Genomic DNA, 23,072 nt, shown 5'->3' with positions numbered 1-23,072 from the left:
ACATGAGATAACTTTAAGACTTGGCAAATAAAAATCAACTATACGAAGCGTGCTTTGTAACGGAGGTATCTCTCCCTCGCCTGCTGCAATGCCCTGCCTTGCCTTCCCGCTCGTGCAAAAAAGATGACGAGTGAACGTTGAAACCCACGTGATGCCGAGCAGCCCACGTGATGAAGGAGGGAGGCGGAACGTAGCTATGGTCCGTTTCTCGAATGGGAACTAGACATTAACCTTTACGAAGCGCTCATGTCCTGACTCCTGATTCTAGACAGCATCAGGTCAGTGCAAGTGATCCAGCGCTTGTAGTGAATTTTATATGCATTTCTTTTAGCATCCATTAATTTAGACGTTCTCACCCCTTTGTTATATTGTTAAGATGAGCCCTTTTTCACACTCGGGAAATGCACACTGAAGCTGTAGTTCGTTATATTGTACTTATCACGTGTTGAAAGGAAACATTGTAAGTGCTGACTTTCTAAACATCTGGTTTTCAAATTACACAGGGCAGTCTGTTGTTATCGTAGACACAGTAGCTGCTCCAAAGCCCATTTACGGTACGTTTCGGGCTCTGAAATGCTCACAGACGCAGTAACTGCTGTGCAGCTACTACACAGATCCTGCTCCGGTGTAAGTGACCACATATCACGCCCGTTTATTGACCCCGGGCGAAGCAGCAGCAATTGCCCCATTCCTGGGTGTGGGGCACGATCATAGCTCTCAACCATTTCTGTCACAAAAGCGGGTGAAAACACCCGATTTTGGTTTTGGCGGGTGAGAGCCCATTGAAATGAATGGGCTTGCAGGAGGCTTGGTGGGTGAGTCAGCTCTTTACAAGGCGGGTGACACCCGCCAAAATCGTGTGAGTTGAGAGCTATGCGATTGCCGTGGGGAGAGTAGCCGCAGCACAGTTGTGGCAGCTGTTGACTGGCAGTCACATAGTACTTGCATAACATTACGTAAGTCAGAGGCTCTCTGGCCGCCCGCCATTGTAATCAAGCAGGACCAACACACCATGGAGGAAAAAAGACGTCTGCCGTTGAGCATTCCCGGCTTCCCGCCTGACACTCCAATTGCTTTCTACCCGGACCCCTGCACAAAGAAAGAAGATTGCATTGCCTCCCCGACCCGCTTGTGTGCAGGACTACTTAGAAAGATGGTAGTTACAGCCCAATGCGCCTGTTGACATTTTAGAAAATGTTCCTCTAAACTGTGTACATAGCGTTCGGCTGGTCCTCAAACAGTAGTTTGCATAGTCCAGAGTGCGTTCTGGACAAGAACGGGTAAATGGGAATATTTTGTTATATACTTTCCTAGCCCACAACGTAGACGCCTGCCTGGGTTGATCGAGTGCATGTATTGGAATTGCTTTGCTGTGTTCCTGCTTCCCCTTTAGAAAATGTCCCACGCCTTAAATGGTAAATGGCAGAACGTAGCTTCACTCTGTTCTGTCCCAAAAGAAGTCTAAATGACAGAAACATTGTTAGAGTTGAAAGCATATATTGGAAGTTGCTGCTGTTCTGGGAACTTTCAGCCGCAACCTTTCTTCTTTGTTGGTTTTAATTGGACAGGTTTGAAACTTGGTACTTGCAGTTCGGAGAACTTCATTTGTTTAGAGTTAGGATTCGGGGAAGGAACATATGGAACTAATTATTCTTCTTTTCATGGTTCCATTGAAATTTTATTCCCATGCAAATTGTTCATCGTCCTTGCGGGAGTCCTTTCTCGTACTCGGTTGACTGCAGTGGTGCAGCTAGGATTTCTCCACAGTGTGAACCTACGCTGTGTACACATGGGCTTATGGTAAAGTTTCCCATAAACCAAGGGGAATATATTTGATGAGACGGTTTGTTTTCTTAGTCCCGAGGACAAGATCCGAGTTTGAGCTTTGATGGTATATCTTTATTTTATTGTTTAGAACAGCAAAATGGAACTCCTTTCATCAGCAGGGCAGGGATGATGGACAGAAAGGTTCTGCCCAGCATTCGAAAACGAAGGCAGTGTAAAGATATATTTGGAAGTTTACATGCATGTGTAACTGGCTATGGGGTGAGCCCATCGCATGGACAGATGTAAATGTTTTCTGCTGCACAAAAGTAATCTGAAGTGTGAGTATTTGACCACTAGTAATGCAGTGAGACCAATGCCCACTTTTGTCAGATGCTTTTTTTCACACTCTTGTTTCTTTAAAATAGGCAGAAGAAGCACACTCTAGTCCACTTTTACAGGGAGCTGCCATTTTTATGTTTCATTTTGCATTCCTGTAAAGTTTATATAAACAGGCCTACAAGTACCAGAATGCAGTCCGATATGAGGTTTATTATTTCAGTCCAGAAATTGGACTACTTGAGATCCTGTCCTGTGGGTTGAATTACTTTGAAAAGTTCTACACAGGCCCCTGAAGGCCATGTGCAATGGATGGATGGTATATGAATGGGTTCCACTTCTAGTTAAAAGGGTTTCTGCCATTTAATAAGTGACCAAATGTAAGGTGCCTTTCACTGTAAGAGATTATGCCCATCGGGTGTAAGGCTGAAATAAGGAGGGTCATGCAGACAGAGTGAAAGAGATTAAAGTGGGACAGAAAACAAGATAGTCAAGGAAAAGGTGAGGAAAGCCAACTTAAGAAAGGGGGAGAGAAAGAGGGGAAAATATAGGCCCTATAGGGGAAGCAAAATGGGGGCAGAGATTGCACGTGAGAAAGGGAGGCAATGGGTGGTTAAAGGAAGGAGTGAGATGGAAGAGAGCTGAGGGTAGGCGTAGATGTGACTCGCAGGAGGAGGAGTTGAAATGTAACTGGGAGAGAGCACTGTGACCAGGAGTGGGTAGAGACCACTGTATCACACTTACAGTGAAATGCGCACAGGAATTTGCAAATTGGCTAAGCTTCAGGGCTGCAGGAGGACTTTATGAAGTGGAGTCCAGCCCTCCATGCTCACATCAGCTGAATGCCTCCTTTGCTGACTGTTTGCTGACTAGTACTTTCTTTGGCACAGAGCACCCTCTGGGTACTGAAAAGTGAACGCTCATAGATGTGCCAGTAGTCAGGCTGTAGTGACCTGCAGCCTATGTGGAAAGTTGCTCCTTGGTGAAGTGAGGAATTCTCTTACCCTCAGGCCATACCTTGCTTTTTATTTACCTTGGTGCCCCTTGCATCACTCTGGCCTCGTAACGAAGCTTGCCAGCGCCCCTGTAGTGTTCTGGTTCCTCATCTCTGTATTGTTCCATTTCAGTTTTTGCTTTCTCAATGGTTAAAACAAAGATCTTTCAGTTGAGGAATATTGTATTGGATTGATGAGTTCCTATTCAGATGCTGCCTGCCTATTTGATCTGGAGGTTGGCATCTGTACTGTAGATAAGTAGGATGTTTCCACTGTATGGCTATGTGAAATTAGTCAGGCTGTGATAGAGACCTTCTGCCCTTTCCTTTCCGCACAAACAGAACTATCTGAAAGCACCATCACTTTAAAAGTGACTTTCAAATGACAAACGGCACTCCAAAAACTGCTCAACAACTGACCCAATTTGACCTGTTGAGGTCATTGGTGAGATGTAATTGAAAGGAAGCCCTGTAAACAATGTGCCATTTGATCCTAATTCAAGCAGCCCTTTCTCTGATCCAAAAGTTATTGCCTCTCCCAAACCTTAAAGTGCAGTTCATGGTAATGAGTGGAGTTTCCAGACTACCCTTTTTTACCCCATCTGCCAATTTAGAGCCTTGTTTTGTTGTAGTTGGGTTACAGCACATTTGAGGGATTGATGCTTGCAATGTGAGATGCTGAACCAGTGGTAAGAATTGGAATACATCGTATTTGTCCAAATGGCAGAAAAGGTTTGTTCAAATAGGTGTGGCCTTGATGTAGCCTCTCCAAATTTGGCCCACTTTCAGCTCGACACCTTTTGGAATGGAGCTTCCTTACCGCTACTTTGCTTGGCAATCAATGCATCATTTAAACTGAAAAGACTTTAAAAAATCATTTTTGGGGAGTTTGGATTATTCCTAGCAAGAATATTACAACATCTTATGATTGGGCCATACTTTCTGGCTATTTCTTTTACTTCAGGCATTTGAACGCAAGGTATCAAAAGTGCCAAAGTACTGTCTTTGTTTTTTCAGGAGGAAAGAGAAGACTTCAAAAGAAGTAGATAAGCCCCCTCCCCAAGGCCAGGCAACAGGCATTCATGAGGAAACAATACTGCCTGTGGCCATGCCACAAGTTTCAAGAGATGAGGCCTCAAGAACCCAATCACTAGTGGGCAATATTGACCAACAGGAACAAGGCACTAAAACATGTTGGTTTGAAGACATTTCTTTATGGCCTAAATCAATGCCTGGACATGTGCATGATCAAATTGTAATGAGAGGGCCGCAGGCTATGTCACCTCCTAGTTATTCATACCCAAAGGATGACAGAAATTGGCACTTTTCTTCTTCATATGGGCTCAGGGTATTACCTAACAAAGAAACATACTCCAGGCCATGGATGCAATATTCTATTTTGACTGATAGAGTTTACTGTTTTTGCTGTAGGCTTTTTGACCCTATGCCAAAATCAAAACTTGGTAGTAGTGGCATTAATAACTGGAAGCATATTGGCAACTATTTGAAAATGCACAAAGGGTCTCCTGAACATGCCAAATCCAGTGGCAAGCGGGTGGATGCTGAAAGGTGCCTCACAGGCCATGTTGGTATTGATTCTCTCATGCAACATCAAATACAGGCAGTGACCAAGCGTTGGCGGGCTGTGCTTGAAAGAATGATGTCAGTTGTTGTCTTTCTGTCCAAAAATAATTTAGCATTTTGTGGCTCTTCAAACAAGTTACTTACTCCAAACAATGGACATTTCGTAGGCATTGTTTGACTACTACGGAAATTTGACCCGATCATGATGGATCATTTGCATCGAGTGACCTCACAAGAGATCCACAGGCACTATTGTGGAAATGTCATTCTGAATGAACTAATTAGTTTAATGGGGTCTCAAGTAAAGAATGCAATTTTACAAAGGGTGAAGGCTGCAAAATATTTGTTATTTTGGATTGCACTCCAGATATCAGCCACACCGAGCAACTGTCTTACACTGTAAGAATTGTGAATATTACAGGCAAAGACATTTCTGTGAAAGAATATTTTATAGGGTATCGCCCTGCAGACGACACATCGGGTGAAGGGCTGGCAAACCGTCTGTATTCTGAAATGTCAGAATGTGGTCTAAAGATGGACTACTGTTGTGGTCAGGGGTATGATAATGGTGCAGACATAATTTGGGTAAACAAAGGAGTCCAAGCGCGAGTTCTCGTGCAATACCCCCGTGTATTTTTTAACTCATGTGGCTGTCACAGTTTAAATTCGGTGATTGACGATGCTTCCAAATTCTATGTGAATCTGTTTTTCTTTTTGGTGTACTTCAGAGACTCTATAATTTGTTTGCAGCTTCAACCAAACACTGGAGCATTCTCAGTGAGCATGTTAAAAATCTTTCCTTGAAAAAGGTCTGTGAAGCACGATAGGAATGTAAAATTGAGAGCTGTGTGGTATCAATTTGTTGAGATACATACTGCACTCGTAATCATTGAAGAAACAGCATTGTCCTCGGAGGCTAAGTCCCCTGCTTTACACTTGGAAGATTTCAGTTTTATTTGTACTTTAATTGTGTCGTATGACTTTCTATTTCAGGTGAACATTGTAAGCAAATCCATGCAGTCCAAACAAATTGATTTGTCGGCCTGCAATGACCTGCTTAAGAACTGCATTGCTGTTGTCAAAAGTTATAGGAGTGTTGGTTTTGAGTCTGCTGTAACAGCAAAAGAGAGAGCCTTACGTTTAGATGTTGACCCTATTTTAAGGCAAATAAACGGCATAGGGAAAAAAAGAAAATGTTTGCGTATGAGACTCAGGACGAGACCCCTGAGAATGAAGAAGAACTTTTTTCAAGTAACCGTATTTTATACCCTGATTGACACCATAACTACTTCGCTTGAAAGGCACTTTTCCCAGTTGTCTGCGCACAATACAAGCTGGGGTTTCATGTACAACATAAAGCTCTTGCCTGGAAAAGAAGAACTGATACAACTCTGCAAGCATGTGGAGCAATTGTTAGCAAAGGGTGGTGATAGTGCACCAGAATCTGATATAGATGGTTCCCAATTGGCTGAGGAACTGAGACCTATCCATCCATCGCTTCAGAAGAGTTCTATTACGCCCCTTGAAGTTTTGCAGCCCATTCATCATACAAAAACACATTGTTTGTTTCCAAATGTGTCGGTTGGCGTGAGGCTCTTACTAACAATTCCAAATACAGTGGCAAGTGGTGAGAGGAGCTCTAGTATTGAAACTGATAAAGAGGTGCTTGCACTCCACAATGGCAGAGGAAAGGCCATCAGCCCTTGCAATATTTTCAAGTGAACATGTTTAGGCAACAGGAATAAATGCTTACGCAGCAGCAAACTCAAGGAGAGTGCCCTTCACATCGACAAAAAATGTACTCAAACTTTAAAAGTAGTATATACTGTTTGTGTACACTGCTTTGTCCGAGGAATTACTGCAACATTCTTGAATCATGTCTGGTTGTGTTATATAATTTGCAAACGATAACTGATTACGTAATGAATGACCAATTGTTTGCCTTACACGTGTTATCATGTGGATGATTATGTGAACTGTTAATCAGTGCCTTTAAAACGCCCTGACGATGGACTGTGTCTGAAATGCATTGGCATCTATAATTTTTGGCACTGAGCAGTCAGGCACACTTTATGCCTCAATTATTAAAATTTAAAAACATGAAAGTGGATTAACCACAATACAGACTGGACTGAAGTTTGTTAATGGGTTTACCAATTTTATGACTCAAAGTTATGAGTAACTCCGGAAGGAGGACAGGTACTTGCACCATGTGTCTGCATGTCAGGAATGCTAAGACACTTGTTTCTAATGGCACAGAATGCACAAAGTAACAGAATTTATTAATTGCAAATCAAATTTGTTATTTTTTATATTCTGCACCTGTAACCTTAAGTACATTGGCAGCACGATAAGGGAACTAAGGACCAGGATCAGAGAACATCTGAATCTACTCAACTTGCAAGATGTAAGATATCCGTTGGACCAACACTGGTAAAAGAAACATCAGCTGGATAGGAGAGAAGATATTAGGTTTATGGGACTGGGGATTGTCCCACAAGAACCGAGAGGTGGTGACAGAAAACTAAAGCTACGGCAACGTGACCCAAATGAATTTGTAAATACAGATGTGTTAGCTTGGGACTTAATTCCGAGCATGAGCTCTCTTCCTATAACAAGGTCTACAACCATTGTACAACCTGTCAATTTGTAACCAAGTTATATGGTAGAATACAGCTCTGACCTTTTTTGTTCTATGACCAAGGAAAACTGCTCTAAGTGTCCTGTTAAATCATGAACTCACGAATAACTCTACAATTGCAGTGCACTCTGTAATTGCTTAACACATTAGAGCGTGTTCATTACCTACATACACATTGACTAATGAATGACCTGTCTAAACATTTTGATGCAGCACTGTCTTGTTATAGCCATTTGGTTTTTAAAGAATATTTTAAGAATTCATATAAAATACTAGGCATCAATTAGTCTGTCCCTCGACACCTCACCTAAAGTACAACTGAGCCCTAATGTACGCTTGCACCAAGAATCAGAAAATTACTTGTATTATTGTTGTACCCCCTCATTGCTAAGCACTTTCTTAAGCAAGCCTGGTCAGGTCACCCCTATTAGACATCCACTCATACTTCCTCCACTAACCAGCCAGCCGCCACACCATCCCGTGAATATTGGACGATGGTCTGCCCGGCACTCATCTTTACAAATTGGCATAGGTCTTATTATTATTATCCACCTATCCACTCCTCTTGTTTGCAGCCTCATGCAGCCTCATACATGATCAACCCGCGGATTACGCACACCATTCTTTGTGAATTTCGGGTTATCTGCCCCTAATCGCCCCAATTTGTATTTTAGTACAACAGTTTGAAGTGTCATGCAGCACTTCACATCGTAGGTCACTCACCTACATCAACTCTGGACAATGCCCTGCACCTGATTGGCTGCCCTCTGCTTTTGGGAGCTCCAATCAGGTAACTGCTAGCCGTGGACTGCCTGGCCACTCAGCAATCTTTGATTATTTATTACAGGAACAAGATGGCGGACGGGATCGAAAGATCACTGTGACCACACATCTTGTTCATGAAGCACTCCAAACCTCATAGGTAAGCACTCCTAATGGACCCCTCCACATTTCACGCGTCACATCCGACTCCCCTTACATCCTCGCCGTAGACCTCGCACCACATTGACGCTTTTCACTTTACCCTGCCATTTAGTGAGCACCCTCCCACCCGTCGCACCCCCTATCCATCTACCTTACCATCGGGTTCACTCTCATTTGCATCCTACACGCAACATTGCATCCGAATCAGACCGGGCAGAGAATGACAGCTTCTGTTGTCGCATCTCTCCTAACCCCACTACTCCTCAATAGTCCTGCTCACTGCTCTAATCCCAACCGACACCAATACTGGCACCTCGCGGCCACCATTATCCAATGACAGGTGCACCACTTTGGCCCCACAGCGTAATTATACGATAGCTGTCCAACATTGGCCTCATCCCGATCTCCTAAGCACGGTCCTCTCGCAGGTCCGCCCTCTGACCACCCAAGGGATTCCACCTTGACCGGTCACCGCCGTCACTAGCACCGGGTACCCCCACGGTCGGTGCGACATCACCAACCAACCTCATCTAGATGCATCTCGCCACCACCCCAGTGCCATGGCAGGCACGCTAACCTTAAAACCGAACGCCCTTAACTTTCAACCCACCTCTAACGACCCCAGCACACACTATCATGTGAGCTCAGGCACAATGCTGACGCTGAACTCATTATTGAACTTTCGCGCCTCACAGGCTACGTACTTGATCCTCCATAACAACATGCACATCACTACAGGTCACGTTAACGATCTCACTCACCGTCTGTCTCTAGAACCTATCCAGGCACATGCCCAACTACCAGTGCAGTCCGGGATCCCACTCCTCTGTACATTACCACCTAACCAGGTCCCCACATGTTCTCTTCTCTCCTCCAGTTACTAATCAGCAGCTCCAATTAAGGACATCACCCAACCATATAATCTGGCAAAGAATGTAACCAGCTACCTATTATTCGCCTAATATCTGTAGTGATCCACACTATTCCGCTCCCCTCCCTATCCCCCCCTATTCATACCTCCTAGGTGTAGAAACTGAAAAATCAAACGCCTTGCTGTTAATGCACAACCAAACTATAACTATTGTGCCACGTATTTATGTATAAAAATGTAAATTGGTGCTCAATATGTCACAAAAATATTTATACCATACCATTAACACACTGTATCATGGAACATGTTTGGTAATCTCCACATTGGATATTTTAACATGCTGCGTCGCGATATGTCCCGGGAACTAAATTTGTCTCTTAATTCACTTGCACATCACCACCTAGCTGCACAGCTTGATAAAGACCTACGCTCGAAACACGTGTTGGCTTTCCTCATATGATTTTTGATTAAATCAAGACTCAATATACAACAGAGTTTCTGACCATTTGTTTGTTGAAATGAACCAAATGTGAATATCGTTCACGGGTTCCAGCCATCCCTCTAACCTCTACAATGGGAATCTGAGAGCTTGTCCCTTTGAAACCCTGTAAACGTGTAGCAGGAACAATTAGGCACCTAAGAGAACCAATTGAGTGCAGGGGATCTCCCTACCAACCATTGCATCATTCAGAAACGCTCAAGATTTAGCTATGAAGTTACACAAAGAAGTGAGTCCAAAGTAGCGGCACACCTTTGTGTGTGCCTGGTGAAGTGGCATACCTAACAAACCAAGTACAGATAGGAAATGCTGATACATGCTTTGCTGGTGCAGCAAACTGGTACATGGGCACAATAGCTCATAATACCTATAGGGGCGTAATGGGCAGACGCATAACAGAGCGCAGGTGAGCACTCGGTATCTGCCTAATACTCTGGGGCATAGAGGCGTGCAAGTTAGAGCACTTAGTATAGGATGGAACTAATTTACACCATACTTGTACAGTAGCACATGCCTCAAGGAACAGTGTGACTTTTGTGGCCAATGGGACCATGTGGAAAGAACCTGTGAGAGCTCTGCCCTGGTACAAGCGTGCATTGAGGTTCAGGTTTCTGCATATACACAGGTTGGTTGATTTCATTAGGCATTGTGCATAGTACAGAATACTTTTTTGATTTTAAACTTGCAGTTTCCAATGCAATTGTGTCACCTTTGTATGATAATCGTTTTGGTCAGCACTTTTCTAATGGTGTTTGTAATTAATGTTATAACTGTTTTGACATCCTCATTTCGGAGGGATTTAGATTTTGAGTCCACGACGGATAGCGAGGTATTTCCTGGATGTTCACTTTTTAATCAAATACAATGTTACTTTTTTTTTTTTTTTTACAAATTAAAATATTTCTTCAGCCTTACTTTTGGCTGGTGTGCACCATCCGGTTTGCTTATTTTATGCCCCTGGACATATTACTTGCATTCTAGAATGGTCTGCGACTTGGACCACTAATTTCTGTCGTATTTATGTACTTGTGTCCTGCAGAAATATAATTTCTCTCAGGGCTCAGTGCCTGTATGAGGGAGTTTAAGGGGACTTGGATAGACTCTGGCGGGTTCTGACAAACCTTGTAAGGTTCCAATAGACCAAGCCACAGGGTCTACAACGTTGCTTATTTTTTTGTTAACAATTTGTGTTTGTGCTTTATGTAATACTGTAATAAATGATGCATTCCAAGATTGATCTTTAAAGGGGCCACATGAGCCTGGCTCCTAGTCTCTCGTCAAGCCTAATGGTGCATTTATTGAGCATTTCAATCCAAAATGATCACTTTTGAAATTCTGCCAACCAACACCTATGTAATATCTACTCCCAGTGGCCAGAAATGTGCTGTGGAGGGGGTTCAGTGCTGGGGGCCAAAAGATAATGCGGCTGCTGATCACCCTTTAATTTCTAGTCATGAATCCAGATGTCTTTAAAACACCTGCAGCTGTGCTTCGCAGGGGAGGGAGACCTGCCCTACTGCATGATGTTTGCATGGTAATTTTGTAGTTCCTGTTACCTTACATGTACAAATAAACCAATCTTGATCTAGTGGCAGGGTTTGAAATTGCTGGGAGCAACTTTGATCCTTGATAGGGCCTTTAAGAGGCTGGATAGCTTGACACCACTAGCTACCAGAAGCCACTTTTTTTTCCGAACCCGTAAGCTAAACGGTGCAGTACAAAAACTCCTTTCTGACATTTAACTATGTGTCTGGGAATTTGCATACAAAAATACATCATTTAATCTCTAGAAGATTGAATGGTCATATTTACTGGACGCAATACTGTAGCTGCTTCTCATTTGGAAGTTTTATGCATTGCATTCTATGTGTTAGTGCCTCATTCTGCAGCAGAGAGCAAGAGTGAACAAGTTCACATGACAGAAAAAGTGTTGTTGGCAGAGATAAAAATGTGACGGTAAAGAGAAAGTAAGAGATGAATGCATTCGCAGATATAGTGGGAGAGTTATGCCGTAGCAGCAAAGATAGATGAAGACAAAGCAATGCAAACGGGTTAAAGACGTGCATTTTTGGGTGCATGCTGCCGTTTTGAAATAAGCAAGTTCCATTATCTTTCAGACACTCAATTTGTCAGACTGGACTTAAGGTGTTCCTGGGGCACAGTGGTCCAAAGAACATCCTGAGACCCAGGAGCTACTTCCAACCCCTCTCGATGAATTCCAATTTCGACCCCTGTTAATTGGTCTTCTTTAAAGACCATTTGGCAATGTTCATGAAAAACCTTCAAGACAGGCTATTTTCTAAATCACACATAATGTAGGTATGGTTCTTGATGACTAAATGATACATTTAGATAGATGATGTTCTTTGTCACAAACTGCACTCTTTCCCCGCAGACTGTACTCTGGCTATGTTTGTTAATCTAATAGAATGTTTCTTAGTTGTAGATGGTTTCCACGAGTATGTAACCATGTCAATTGCATATTTGTGGTGATCTTTCTGACTTAAAAATATTGTTCCACAAGTTTCACCTACTGTTGGAAACTACTCCTATTGACAAACTGGGCATGGAAACGGCTCATTCATTCCATTCATGCCCTTTGTTTTGGTAATTTTTCATATTCAGTTTGAACCTCTTTAATTGTATGTTTCTTTGTGGCACACAGTTTGCCCCAGATGGTATGATAAGAAAACTTGTGTGTGTCAACAAAGGTCATTCGTAAAAAGAAAAACACTGTTTGCACCCAGCGGAGAGGTGCTTGCCAATCTGATGGCCAAGAACATGAGCAGAATCTGGCAGTAATTGCCTGCGTTCTCTTCTGGCCACCAACATCTCTCCCCATATCTGCTCTTTCCATCCACTTGGCACTGCCCTCAACCCCATAATTTGCCACTCTTAACTGCCCCATGCCAGAATGTATCCATTCCCCATCTGCCCCCACATTCCTCTCCTCCCATTGCATCACTACGCCCGCCTTTAAAACCATGCATAGAAATAATAAACATTATTTCTCCCATTACTATTTTGTTTGATGGCCAACTTGTTTTTGTTAAGGAAAGTTTGATACACACATGATCCCGCCCCCCACTTGCGTTCAGTGGCATTCATGAGTACTCACATTTGAATTCATATGATTTCTTCTGACCTGACATTCACCCAGAGTACAGCAACTGGAGGGTCATCAAGGGTATGATTTGCTTCTGAAAAATGCTCACCAACTGATCTGTCCTATGTGCATCGTTTGATACACTGAAGATGGAATGTATGTGCTTGTGTAGTTGTTAACCAGTTCCCCCTACATAGTAGCCAGGCCCGGTACCATTCATTCACTTCCCATAATCAAGTATACAAAGTTGCTAGATATAAATGTAAAACGCCCATAATTATTTAGTCCTGGACTGTGTGGGGTATCTTGATAGTATCCGAAAATGTCTATCTGTAGACAGCTTTGGCATATTTAGGTTTTGCACAGCATGATTCCTTTGTATGTTTTATTTGTTTGTAGGTTGCGTCTTTATAATAATTTCTTTCAGATTGGCTGGTTCTTTTGGAGGGAAGGGGGTTGTTTCTTGCAGATCATCATCTTCGCAATCTAGAGTAGGGCTTTCAACTCTGGGTTACATGTGACCTTGACTACCAGTGGCACCTGAGCTTGAGCCTCTTTTGCTCTGTTTTCTAGCAGGTTGCTCCAGGGGATTTGTTTCCCTGTGAATCTGGCTGTCTACAGATTTGTGCTTGTAACCATTGTTTATAAAGCTGGATCTCAAGGCGTTTGTTTTTATCCAGGTTCCTTTGTTATGTTATGTTATTTTTCTTATACCGCGCAAAGCCCGTAGGCATCCAGGCGCCGAGAGACAGAAGACGGCGGCTACCAATGAAGAGAAATGTACTAGTAGAAGTGGTAAGTCTTCAAAAGTTTCCGAAACGCAAGCAAGTCCCTGGTTTTACGCAATGTAGCTGGCTAGGCATTCCAGGCCTTGGCGCCTTGGATATGAAACGCTCTGCCAAGCCCGTGGGTTTGTTTCACGCGGTGATGGGCTAATAAGAGATCTTGAGCTGATCTGAGTCTTCTTGTGGGTTGGTAGACATTTATAACATCTTTCAGGGAGGTAGGTGTAGTCCCATAAATACATTTATGGCAGATGGGAAGTAGCTTAAACCGAATGCGGGCCTCTACAGGGCCTTGCATCTGAGCATATATGTTTGTATCTTAATGCTTGACTGAATATTCTAGCATTCTTTGTGTCCACTGGGTGGAAGCTTTCACACTTCAAATAGCTGGCCTGGTCAGTTGGTTTGCAATATATTGCGGTTTTTAGATGGTAATCTTTTATTGTTATGGTGGCGTCGCGTAAATGTACTTTTCCATATATGTGCAAGGTTGAAATCCCACCCGATACACCCATAATACCCTGGTGTCGACCTCATCAACTGGGTCCCAGGATCTGATCCTCCCCCATCTTGCTACTTTCCATACAGCTATAGTATTTATTAAGAGCCCCTCCTACATCCAACATTGCATTGTGTACTAACTTCAGTTGGTCAAATCTACTTTGTAAACACAACTCTATTTTCAAACCACTTAAGGAAACATCCTCTTTCTCCTACTCTCTTTTGCAACAGACCTGACATTCATCCATGCTACCACAAAACATAATGCCCCTGCTTCATCTCTCCCTCCCATATTTATGTGTATAATCTAGTTCATGCTTTCCCCTCCTCTTGTCTTCCCCCTGCTTGTTTTCATTCATCCAGCTGACTAAGATCTGGAAATCCCTGGCAGGGGGACAATAGGTCACTCCACGAACAAGCCTGAGCACTCTGAATCTACTGCAATGCTGATTTGACACAGTAATACCTGTATCCACATAACATAACATTGAGTATTTATCATTTTGCTTTTGGTTCATCCCATGCTTTTTTGCATATGTTTCTATACACACTTTATAGCAACACTGCACCCCCTTACTCCAGTGTTATTCAGCTCAGGCACAGCCTGATTTTACTCTGTCACCTCCCTTCCCCCAGCAATATACATCTGACAGCAACAGGAACCCTTGTTTGAAGGTGCCTGGTGCAGACACCTTCAAGTAGCCAGTGGCGGTAACCAGCACTCTACAGGAGGTTAACATCTCTGTATGCGTGATGCCACCGCCAGCAAATCCCGAAATTCAAAGGTGCTCCTAGAAAATTAAGAAATGAAAAAAGGCGACCCAAACATTAGTGCACATTTTAATAAAGATGTCACAATAAAGAGACACAATTATGATTATTATTTTACTTAAAATCCAAAAATGATTGATGGTAGTAGCAAAAAGTAAAAAAAAAGTAAAATTGCAAGCTTAGATGTTGTAAAGATTTATTAATTGTAGATTACAGTAAAGTATTTATTCTGAGCAACTGCACGTACAATAACATTAAAAGTTGGTAAAACTAGACAAGGTGATAATTGTTGTTCCTTTTGGGGGATTTATTGCCCCTGCATAGCAGAATATGCTGCTGCTCTGTGTTATGAAGCGTGGAACGTTTAGTGATAGTACAGTTACATCACTGAAGATCTTGTTGCTTACGCTTTCAATTGAATAGCCCTCTTCCTACTTGGCCCAAAACATCAGATGGGGAGCAGGTGCAAGTGGATCTAGGTCACCTGGCCTTAGCCCCGCCCACCTAGTGCCTTCCTGCCTGCCGCTCTTTTTCACCACTTAGCAAGCCCCGGCCACCTGGTGCCTTCCTGCTTGCTGCTCTTTTTCCTCACTTACGGAGCCCTCCAGCCTCTTTTCTTTTGCAGATGGGGAGCAGGTGCAAGTGGATCTAGGTCACCTGGCCTAAGCACCACCCACCTTCTTAGCCCTGCCTCTTCCTTCCTGCTCTTAACTATTAGATCCAGGGCGTCTCTCGCCCGGGCGTCCTAAGTGAAGGGCTGATGAAGAAAAGGGCAATTCCTGTTTGGACCTGCTAGCTCTCTGTTCTCTCCTCCTTTCCCTTCTCCTATCTCATCCCTTTACTTTCTTCTATGCACTTACTCTATCAGTGCCACCACCAACTATTTAAATATTCTTGCAAATGGTGAACTAAGCTGTATATGAACTGAATTTATGGTTCTTTAGTAATGTGCATCCAATGGATGGGGTCCACAGAATAACTATAATAATCAAACCAACTCAGGAAGATGGCAAAGGTTGCTGTTTTATTAACAATTATCTAAAACAGGGAGGTTACAACGGACATCAATAGACGCTCGCTCAGCTCTCGACAAATTTCTCATTAAACATATTTTATACTAAAAATACCTTGTGACGGCCTACTACATTGCAAATAAGAAAAACCTACAAGCGATTATAATTGGTTCAAGGGGAACATCTAACTATACCCTCTATAAGGACTAGGATTGTGATTGGCTGCCTACTGTCAGGTGGACAACTTATGCCTGCCTGTAAAACATGTCAGCTTCAACACTAAGTACACAGTTTATCATTGGTTCTCAAACTAAAAGGCCTTTCGTTTTACAGCCCTCTACAATTGGTTGGCCTGCTCATGCCATGTCCGGAACATTTGGTTCACTTAGCAGCACGTAAACTCCTACCCAGGTGGCAGGAGGTGGACTTGACTTTACCTCCCCGCGCAATTAGCCCAACCTCTCATCACCCATGCCTTCTGCCGTGCAGATTGTCTTTGAACTTGGACTTGGACTTGCAAAGTATCCTTGGATGTGGGAATATATGGGTGTACAGGCTCTCACTATCATTGTTCTAGGACTCCTGGGCTCATGTGACAGGAGACCATGATTCTGGTACATTCTGCAGCATTTAAATGCCTTAAATGAATAAGACTTAGCGCTCCTGGTGTTTTTCTTTTTGCCCCTTAACAAGGGATGATTCATCCTTTGCATGTTCACTGCTTTCAAGAATAGATAACCGACCTTGGCTTCTTCTGTTTTGATGCCAGGCCAGACAGCCTCGCCATGCGCTTCCATGATCTCAGCTTATTCTTGCTGCGACACAACTTTCAGCCTTTCCTCTCCATGGGTCAGAGTTTACTAAATTCATGATACCAATGTCCAGCTCCTATACAATGGCGCTTCGTCTACATTCTATTTACTACATATAGCCAGCTTCTATGATTACGTAGTCTACTTGCGTTTGTGTCTGTACAATTATTGAACAGTTGCATTTCTGTAGCACTTCGCACACCTGCAATCTTCTTTGCTGCATACAAAAGTTTACTCGATTCTTAACTTGGTCATCAGTTTCTGTAAGATCCATGCATTCTCTTTAGCGAGTATTCTCAGTGCGTCACACTTGTATCTTGTGACGTCATTAGCTTCTCTCTTTTACTTCTTTCATATTCCTTCAGGGAGTTCCTCCCTCAGATTGCCGTCTCTTTGGGGATACATTCGATAGGGTTTTCTCAGTGGATACCCTTTCTCAAATACTCGTTGCGGTATTGGCACAACTGCTGGCGTCAAACATGGCACAGTCTCAGACTTCCAACGCATAGGAGGTACAGGGCTTTATTTCCTGCAGAGACATGCAGATGTTTCTCTACATTTCCCCCCCCCTCTGGTCGACTAATCAACCATCACTTCACTGGTTTCCACATCTTGATATTTTCTTTTGAAGTGCTTCTTCAGAGTCCAGATCTTCATCACCCCCCTCAGGGTGCCGACTGATTTAACATGCTCATCTACACTGCAGGTCATGTAGTTACACTGTCCGTTTGGATTATAATAGACCCGTCGTCCCACATACCTCTTAGGATTCTTTGGATACAGAACTTTGTTCATTCAGGTGCTACAATGCTGGCCTCTATGTATTTTTTGACATCTTTATCTGTCAATTCCTTGGGTCCAACCCCTGATTCAATATTGACCATGATCTTCATTCCTACCACCTTCTTTGCTGTCTTTTTGCATTGGGCAATTATTATCCTGATCACACAGAATCCGAACATCACCATGACCAATATTGCTCCAAGAATCTTCAATATGTTTGCCAACCACTGCGGAATCCATTAGAATATGGAGGCACACCAACTGTCATCTGTAATGTCCTCTGTCTCGTCCTCCATCTTGTTATACAGGTTTGTTAACGTTATGGCCTCTGTCAAGGTCTCATTCTCGTCATCATGAAAAGGTATGAATGTGCAGCATGAAGGCCCGATTTTGACACAAACTCCTCCTTCAATCCCTATGATCATGTCAAGGACATATCTGATTTGCAGGATCATTAGTCGTATGGCCCTCAGCTCTTCCTTTATTGCATTGAATCCTTTTATGAATCCTTTTATGGTGGTGTTGATCGCCTGCAGGAGCTACCACCTCGTAATCTGAAACCACTTGGCGATGGCCATTGTTTGGATCCCAGGCATGTAGATAGTTGTAATGATTGAAGCAGTCTTGCTGAACAACCTGTGTTCATATGGAATGGCATCATATGCTTCTATTGATTTGGCTTAGAAGTAATTCTCTCTTCTGGTCCGATTGAGAAACTCAGTGATCTTCTCTTTCTCAAATGGGCATCTGCTTTTGTAAATTCTCCAATGTTCAGGTCACTCTGCTGGAACAGGAATGAGCACCAAGGAGCATTCTCCTCCCCAATCCTTGGGCAGATTCATGTAGGCCCTAGACCCACAAGCCCAATATCAATCCATTATGACGGCTGTCCCTTCTCCCATCCTGGTAACGTCAACTGTAGTTCTGCAGTCCTTGTTGTCTCCAGTCCTTGTTGTCTCCCACATGAGTCTTTCCGTGTCTTCGGAAGCACAATGTCGCAGTAGCCAATGGGATTACAGCCCTGGGGCCTGATTCGTCTTCTACCCATGTCAGCAGTTTGGCATGCTTAGCACATGACTCCAAACACGTATTGTTTACTCCCTGTATCTCTTGTACATATTCTGGCTCCAGAAGATGAGCTGCACAGGACATCAGTCCTTCTTCCCATCCCTTCTTGGATTTCACTCATCCATAAACTAAGACTGGAGTTCACATCCAACATCCAGGCGATCCAGCTATTTCTGTCATATCAGGGCAATTCATTTTCTTCATCTCTTCAATGATCATCTCATCCTGTCCTGCTGCAGGATACACAAGCATCTTACTCTTCCATCCAGGTTCCTTTTCCATCTGTGTGGTCTTGATGTAGTCATCCTGATATGGAAACAACCATTTTGATCTCCATCGCAAAGTGGCCCAACTTCCTTGAAATTGTCCTCTGGTCATGCATGTTATGTTATGGTATTTTGCATTTATATAGCTCCTTATATACCATTGGTATGGTCTGAAGGCGCTGGTAGGTTGAACGCCCTTGGAAACCGAAGTTCAGATCAGTAGAGGGAGTAGGGAGAGTCCAAGGTGCGTGTGAGCACCAGGTATGTGTGCAGCTTGAGCGTGTAAAAGCTGCTTCTTGGCGGCAGGTGTGGTGGTTGCGGGGTCAGAAATATGTGTTAGTTCTGGCAGGATTTATCCAGACAGGATGTGGCTGCATTAGGCCTGAGGAGTACGCCTGGCTGGGGGTGTGATACCAGCAGTGTTTACATAGTGATGTGGAGTATGTGGCGGTTGTTGGTACGAGAACAGTTATACCGAATGGTGTCATAGTATCTCTGTGCTCTAGTTGAGTGGTGGTGTAAAGGACAGAGTAAGCATATGGTGGGTTATGTGGTCATTTGAACGTTTTCAGCATTCCAAACTATCCTATGTACTTCACAACATCCGTTCCATGCACCCTATCCATTCCATGCACCCAGTCTGTTCCCTACATTCCGGTCCGCTCCACGTACTCATGCATTCCAGTTCGCCCTGCGCGTTCTAGTCCGTCACGTGCGCTCCGGTCTGCCCCGCGCCCACGAGTAGGGACCACGCAAGCTCTACGTCATCCTCCGTTCTACGCAACTCGTCCATTTGTTCCGGGCACTCCTTTGCTCCTGGTACGGCACTCCTTCGCTCCACATACTGCGCGCTCGTCCCCTCTGCGCGCTCGTCCCCTCTGCGCGCTCGTCCCCTCTGCGCGCTCGTCCCCTCTGCGCGCTCGTCCCCTCTGCGCGCTCGTCCCCTCTGCGCGCTATCCATCCTCAGCCGCTCTCTGTCCTCCTCTATCCGCTCTCTGCCCTCCTCTATCCGCTCTCTGCCCTCATCTATCCGCTCTCTGCGCTCATCCGCTCTCCGCATCTATGCATCCCCGCCCCATGCTCATCCCCTCCCCGTGCTCATCAGCTTTATGCACTCAACATTCTCCACGCATTTAACAGTAATATCCTATTCTACATATTCATCTCTACACTCATCCGCTCTGCACACTCATCCGCTCTGCACACTCATCCGCTCTGCACACTCATCCGCTCTGCACACTCATCCGCTCTACACACTCATCTTCTCAGCGTTCTCCACATTTTTCTGCAGTCACTCGGTCTACACACTCATCTGCTCTACGCACTTCTGCATTCTACGCACCGCACATCTCTGTACTTATGCACTTATCTGCTCTACGCATTCATCCATTCTGCACATCCAGCCGCTCTACACACTCATCCGTTCAACATATTCATCCGTTCTATACACGCCTCATATCTACACACTAATCCGATCTACACACTCATCTGCTCATCGCATTCATCCGGTCAGTGCATTCATCCATTTCACATGTGTCATCGGTTCTATCGATTTCATCCACTCCATTCATTCATCATGCATTATATCCATTTCATTGATTTAAATCTATTTTTGTACGATGTATTCTTATTATTCACTTCGCTGCTTTGCTCTGCTTTACTCATTCTGTTCTGTTTGGCTTTTCAGTTTATATTAGTGGTTATTAGATGTCAATTCTCACATCTGGTAGTTTGTTGGGTTGGTGTCATTGAGGTGCTTTTATTCTGTTTGGGTCATTTCGCCTACGGGTCGGTTCTAGGGGTAGAGCCAGGTTTTCAGCAGTTTGTGGAAAGACATTAGATCCTCAGTAAGGCGGATTTGGAGTGGGAGTGTGTTCCACAGTGTGGGGGCCAAGGCTGAGAATGATGATCCGCCTAACCTGACTGAGTTTGTTTTAGGGATGATTAGGAGGCCAGCTGAGCTTGATCTTAGAGTGCATTGAGGGTGATAGGGTTTTAGCTTGTTTTGAAGATATTGAGGTGCGGTTTTATGCCCTGCTCGATGGGAGATGCATAAGGTTTTGAAGGTCACCCTTCGGGCAACTGGAAGCCAGTGCAGGGTCTTAAGGGCCGGTGAGATGTGGTCTCTTGGGCCGAGCGCAAGTAGCAGTTTGGCTGCAGAGTTTTGTGCCCTTTGAAGTTTATTCAGTTGGTATGCGTGGAGTCCGAGGTAGAGGGGGTTTGCGTAGTTGAGTCTTGATATAACAATTGATTGGACCACGGAGAGTCTGTTGGGAAAGGAGAGATATGGAAAGATGCGCTTAAGGGTTTTAAGGTGGTAGTGGGATGACTTTGAGACGTTGGTGACTTGGCGCGAGAGTGTTCGGTCAGAGTCAAGCGTGCATCCAAGGTTCTTTACTGCGTTAGAGGGGGTCAGTGGGTTGCCCATGGCGGATGGCCAGGGTAGTGGGTCTGGAAGAAGTTCGGAGTTGCCACATACCATGATTTCAGTTTTGGAGGGGTTTAAAAAGAGGTGGCTTTGGGTCATCCAGAGCTCTATGTCAAGGAGGCAGGAGGCAAGGTCAGGTCGGGAGTTGGGTTTTGAGTTCAGGAGTTTTAGGATTAGTTGAGTGTCGTCAGCGTAGTTGTAACACAGGATGTTGTGTGAGCGAATTATTGGTGGGAGGGTGATCAAGTAGAGATTGAACAGGAGGGCAGATAGGCGTGCACCTTGTGGGACTCCCGTGTCGACGGCTTGGGAGGAATAGGTGGAGAGTATCGTTATTTGGTACCTATCTTTGGGGAATGAAGCTATCCATTTAAGAGCGGTTCCACGAATTCCTAGGGAGTAGAGGCGGTCAAGGAGGATTGAGTGATTGATCGTGTCGAAGGCGGCGGATAGGTCAAGAAGGATTAATGCGGCGCATCCCGCGGAGTCGGCCGTTATTTTGAGGCCATCCCAGATTGAGGTTAGGGTGGTTTCGGTTCTGTGACGGGCTCTGAAACCTGATTGTGCGGGGTCTAGGAGATTGTTGGCCTCGACAAAGGCATTTAGTTGGGAGTAGGCGGTTTGGTCAATGGGTTTGGCAAGGAACCTCGTGTTTGAGATGGGGCGGTAGTTTTTGGGCTCGAGGGGGGTCGAGAGAAGGTTTTTTTGATAGAGGTTTGACATGAACTGTTTTGAATGTGTCGGGAAAGATACCCGAGCAAAGGGAGTCATTTATGATGGATCTTGCGTGTTCTCCTGCGCATGTGGAAGTGAATATTTCTTTGAGGGTTGTGGCCGGGCAAGGGTCTAAAGGAGAGCCGGATGGTTTGCAGGCAGAGAGAAGTTTGAGAAATTGGTCTGGTGATATTGGAATAAAGGATTCGAACATTGGTTGCGTAGTGGTCTCAGGCGGTGGGTTGGCCGGAATGGGGGGAGGGTTGCCTGGAGGATGTAAGAGAGCCAGTTTGGTGTTTAGAGCATTTGTTCTTTCCAGAGGCGGGGCGTAGAAGTGGAGAGTGAGTGAGTCGCACAGTGATTGGGAGGGAGTCGGGATGGTCGTAGTGCATGCTGGTTTGGTGAATTCGCAGATGATTTTGTGAAGTTCTTTGCTGGGGTTTTTGCAGCTTAGGATTCGGGAGTTGTAGTGGGCTTTTTTTGCTTTCCGGATTTCGGCCTTGTACTGATGAAGGTGTCGGGCCAAGGTGGTACCGTTCTCCTGGGATTTGTCTTTCTGCCATTTGCGTTCTAGGTATTTATATAGTTGTTTAGTGGTTTTAAGCTCAGGTGTGAACCATCTAGGTAACAGGCCATGGCGGGCTGATGGTTTACAGGAGGGTGTGAGCCGCATTAGTGAGGAGTTGAGCCATGAGTCAAAGGCCTCGGGGGTTAATTGTTTATTGAGTTGGCCGGTGGATGGTGGCGATTGGAGGAGTGCGTCGGCTAGGTCAGGAATGATTGTTAGTTTTTCCCAGCATTTGCGTAGCTTTGGAGGTTCTGATTCGCATAGGGGAAGGGGGGTCGGTGAGAGAATGGTGAAGGAAACAATGAAATGATCGGACCAGGTGATATGGGTGGGGGGGATTTAGATGTATCCGGTTGTGGGAGCTAAAGATGGCATCAAGAGTGTCTTTTATAGTGAGTCGGGCCGTTTATGTGGGGTTGGAGGTTAATTGCGTCTAGACCGTCAACCAGAGAGTGTGTCATGGGGTTGGTGGGGATGTCGAGCCATATGTTGAAGTCTCCAAGAAGGGTGAGGTTGGGATGGTTTAGTTGAAGGGTGGCAATAGAGTCGCAGAGGTTGTTTGAGAATTGTCTATCGTAGCCAGGGGGTCTGTAGATTATTAGGAAGCTGTGTGAGAGCGACAGGGAGAGGGATAGTTTAAC

General features: G+C 44.5%; 1 protein-coding gene across 2 annotated transcripts in view; it reads left to right on the top strand.

The window, feature by feature from the left end:
• Positions 1 to 164: 164 nt before the first annotated feature.
• Positions 165 to 23,072, top strand: part of MTRES1 (mitochondrial transcription rescue factor 1) — a 184,682-nt gene continuing 161,774 nt past the window's right edge. For both annotated transcript variants that reach the window (XM_069606571.1, XM_069606570.1), the window contains exon 1: positions 165 to 278. The gene's annotated coding sequence lies outside the window, so the exon portion shown is untranslated. The remainder of the gene's footprint in view (positions 279 to 23,072) is intronic.

This window comes from Ambystoma mexicanum, chromosome 4p (assembly GCF_040938575.1).
Source record: "Ambystoma mexicanum isolate Mex_15411 chromosome 4p, UKY_AmexF1_1, whole genome shotgun sequence".
NCBI classification, from domain to species: domain Eukaryota; kingdom Metazoa; phylum Chordata; class Amphibia; order Caudata; family Ambystomatidae; genus Ambystoma; species Ambystoma mexicanum.
Note: the sequence above shows the minus strand (reverse complement) of the source record. Positions and strands in the feature narration are given on the sequence as shown.